Source organism: Zosterops lateralis, assembly GCF_965231275.1.
Source record: "Zosterops lateralis genome assembly, contig: HAP1_HAP1_SCAFFOLD_344, whole genome shotgun sequence".
NCBI lineage: Eukaryota > Metazoa > Chordata > Aves > Passeriformes > Zosteropidae > Zosterops > Zosterops lateralis.
The window spans coordinates 6,727-10,707 of NW_028154355.1; the positions used below are offsets into that span (position 1 = coordinate 6,727).

The 3,981-nt window shown below is 60.2% G+C and overlaps 1 pseudogene across 1 annotated transcript; it reads left to right on the forward strand.

Moving 5' to 3' along the window:
* Positions 1–381: 381 nt before the first annotated feature.
* On the forward strand, positions 382–3,622 carry LOC310923807 (class I histocompatibility antigen, F10 alpha chain-like; annotated as a pseudogene). The gene is made up of 8 exons (XR_014592778.1): positions 382–458; positions 1,426–1,689; positions 2,055–2,330; positions 2,541–2,813; positions 2,894–3,001; positions 3,099–3,134; positions 3,254–3,286; positions 3,591–3,622. The product of XR_014592778.1 is annotated as a class I histocompatibility antigen, F10 alpha chain-like (transcript).
* Positions 3,623–3,981: the final 359 nt, after the last annotated feature.

The following is a 3,981-nucleotide window of genomic DNA, read 5'->3' on the forward strand; positions in this document are numbered from 1 at the left end:
ATCCCGCCCTTCCCGGACCCCAGACCCGCCCTTTTCCTTCACCTTGGTACCCCCAGATCTCCCAAATTTCCGTGTCCTCCCCAGTTCTCCACTCCCGGCGCTTTTAAGAGGGGTCCCAGGTGGTTCTCAGAGGGCTCCAGGGGGGTCCAGCGGGGATCCAGAGGGATCCAGACGAATTCTCTGGGATTGCCCCGTGCGCTCCTCTCGGGGATTGTCCCGCCTCGGTCCCGCCACTTCTGCGCCCAACCTGCGAGACCGGGATCTGCCCGGCGACCGGTGACGTCACTAATAGAGCGAATCACCATTGGCGAGCACGAAATAGCGGCGCCAATGGTGGGGCGGGAGGCGGCTCTGGGGGCGGGGCCGCAGCGGAGCAGCGCGATGGCTCCAGCGCTGGGTCTGGGGGCGCTCTTGGGGCTCCTGGGGGACCCTGGGGGACCCTGGGGGCGCCACGAGAGGTGAGTGGGAACCCCAAAACCGGGACCCCCCTTAATGGCAATTCACGGGCACCGAGACGTCTCTGATCTTCCATTTCCGGGCACGGGAACCCCCTGAGCCCCATTTTGGGTCCTGTGACCCCCCTCCATCCCCTTCCCCAGCACCGGGATCCCCCTGTACCCCCTTATCCGGGACTGGGACCCCCCTGCACCCCCTTTTCGGGCATCCCGCTTTTCCCAGACCCCAGACCCGCCCTTTTCCTTCACCTTTGCACCCCCCAGATCCCCCAACTTTCCGTGTCCCCCCGTTTTCCGCTCCCGCCGCTTCCCAAACGGGGTCCCGGAGGGAGGGGTCTCGGGGAGGTCTCAGGGGGATCCAATGGGATCCAGATGAATTCCCTGGAATTCCCCCTTTGCCCCGTCCCCTCCCCCAGCGCGTTCCCTCGGTCTCTTTCTCTTTCCCGTTGCCCAGGCTGCGCCTCCGGGATCCGCCCGCCTCTCCCAGCCCCAGACCCCCCTTTCCCTGACCCAGGGACCCCCTGGACCCCCATTCCTGCCTTTCCCTGTTCCCAGACCCCACTTCCCTCAACACCGGGGACGCCCGGACCCCCCTTTCCTGGGCACAGGGACCCCCTGGATCCCCCATCCCGCCTCTCCCAGTCCCTTCCTTGAACCTTGGACCCTTCCCGGCTCTCCCGGTTCTGCTTCCTGACCCTTGGACGCCCCCAGACCCCCAATCTCTGCGTCCCCCCAGTTCTGCACCCTGTGCATGGGGGTCCCAGGGGGCCTGGGAGGGTCCCCGGGGCTCATGGAGGGTCCCTGGGGGGATTCTGGGCACTGGGACCCCCCTGAATTTCCATCTCTGAGCACAGGGAACCCCCTGCACCTCCTTAACCTGTACCAATCTCCCCCTGCATCCCCTCTCCCAGTTTCCCCTTTCATTGATCCCTGACCCCTCAATGCCTCCCAAATCTCTGTGTCCCCCCAGTTCTCCACTCCCTGCGTTACCTCAGTGTGGCAGTGTCAGAGCCCAGCCCGGGAATCCCCCAGTTCATGGAAATGGGGTTTGTGGATGGGATCCCCTTTGTGCGCTACGACAGCGAGCGGGGCCGGATGGAGCCACTGACACAGTGGATGAAGGATGGAGCTGAGCCGGGATATTGGGATAGGAACACCCAGATCAATGTGGGGAACCAGCACGTGTGTGCTGTGGACCTGGAGACAGCGCGGGACCGGTACAACCAGAGCAGGGGTGAGTGGGGTGATCTGTGGGGCTGCGATGGGGATCCATGGGCCTGGAATGGGATCTGTAGGTCTCGGATGTGGATTCACAGGGCTCCAAGGGGCTGAGATAGGGATCCATTAGGATGACATGGGATTTCCTGTGATCCATGGGCTTTGGACATGGATCCATGGGGCTGAGATGGGATCTGTGGGGCCAGGTTGGGATCCCTGGGGTTCCATCCCATGGGGTTGGGATATGCATCCATGAGGTCCAAGGGGCTGGGATGAGGCTCTGTGGGTCTCCATCAGACTCTGGGGCTCCATAGGGCTGGAATGGGGCTCAGTGGGGCTGGGACACAATTCCATGGGTCTCAGTGGGTATAATCCCCCCAGGTTTCTGCACCATACAGCGGCTTAAGGGCTGTGACCTCCTGTCTGACGGGAGCATCCGTGGATCCCTCTGGGAAGGCTACGACGGGCGGGATTTCATCTCTTTTGATCTGGGATATGGGAGATTCGTGGCGGCCGACGGCGCTGCTGAGATCACCAGGAGGCGCTGGGAACAGGACGGGACCATGGCTGAGCAGAAGACGAATTACCTGAGGCACATCTGCCCTGAATGGCTCCAGAAATACGTTGGATACGGGCAGAAAGAGCTGGAGCACAAAGGTGGGTGGGAATTTGGGATTGGAGGATTGGAGAACACAGTAATTCCTGTCAGAATTCCATGGACAGAACTCACCCCCATCCCATTCCCATGGAATTCTATCGGCAAATCTCATCCCCATCCCATTCCAGTGGGAACTCCATGGGCAGATCTCACCCCCATCCCATTCCCATGGAATTCCATGGATGCATCTCACCGTTATCCCATTCCAGAGCCCCCTGATGTCCATGTGTCCGGAAAAGAGGAACACGGGACGCTGATCTTGTCCTGCCACGCCTACGGATTCTACCCCAGGACCATCGCAGTGAACTGGCTGAAGGGGGATGAAATGTGGGATCAGGAGACGGAGTGGGGCGGGATCGTTCCCAACAGCGACGGCACCTTCCACACCTGGGCCAGGATCGAGGCGCTGCCGGAGGAGCGGGAGCAGTACCGGTGCCGGGTGGAGCATCCCGGAATGCTGGAGCCCGGGATCTTCGCTTGGGGTGAGGCTGGCAATGTGGGAATTATTGGGAATTCCCAGATGGGGTTTCCCTTCCCCTCCTCACCATCCCGCATTTCCCAGAGCCGACATCTGGCGGGAATCTCGCCGTGGTGGTCGCTGTGTCCGTCATCGCTGCCATCCTCATCCTCACTGTCCTCATTGGATTCATTGTCTGGAAGCTCCAATCCGGTAACACACGGGATGGGGGTCGGGAAGGGGCACGGATCCACCCGGCACCGTTCAGGAATCCTGTGCCACTGACACTGATCCCACTGTTTTTCCACAGGGAGGAGGGACAGGGATGGATACAACATGGCAGCCGGTGAGTCCCAGTGGTGGATCCAGCTCTGGATCCCCTCTGTGCAGATCCCAGGATGGATCCTGGGGTTAATCCTGGTCTGTGATCCCTGCTGGGATCTCATGGATCTTCTCTTTCTGCAGGAAGAGATGTGGGAGCCAACGGCTCGACTGCAGGTGTGGAGCAGGATCAGGGTGGAATTCCAGAGGGAGATTGGGGCAGGATGGACAGACTGGGATCAGGGAGGGATTGTGGATCAGAGCAGGGGTCCAGAGCAGGATCAGATGGAATTGGAGAGTGGGATCAGGGCTGGAGTCTGGAGCAGGATCATGTGGGATGGATGGAGCAGGATTGAGGCAGGATTGGGATGGGATCAGGTGGGATTCTGGAGCAGCTCCCGCTCTCCATGGGCTCCAGCCAGGTCCATCCTGTGGGATGGGGACAGGGACAGGGTGACACCGTGACCCTCTCTGATCCCAGCAAGAGTCACCGCCTGAGCAATCCATGGAGCTGGATCCAGCCCCTTCCTCTTCCCAGGAAAGCCAAGAGCTGCTGGCAGAGCTCATCCTGCTGCTCCCACCCACCCCACAGCTCTTGCTAACGGATCAGTTTCCTGTGTTCCAATGGTTTAAAGCCGTCAACCTTGATACATCTTCAGGGGGCTCATTACAGGCTGGCCAAGTGGGAGAGTTTATCACAAACTTTATGTTCTTTGTGCTATGAAACTTTATGTTCTTCATGAAACTTTATATGAGAAGGCTTCCTGCACACTGCTGCTGATAAGATGCCAGTGCTCCTGCTGGGTCCATGGGGACTTTACTGGCTCGAGCTGTGACAACCTCTGCCTCCATGAGGCTGATTTAGCCGTGCA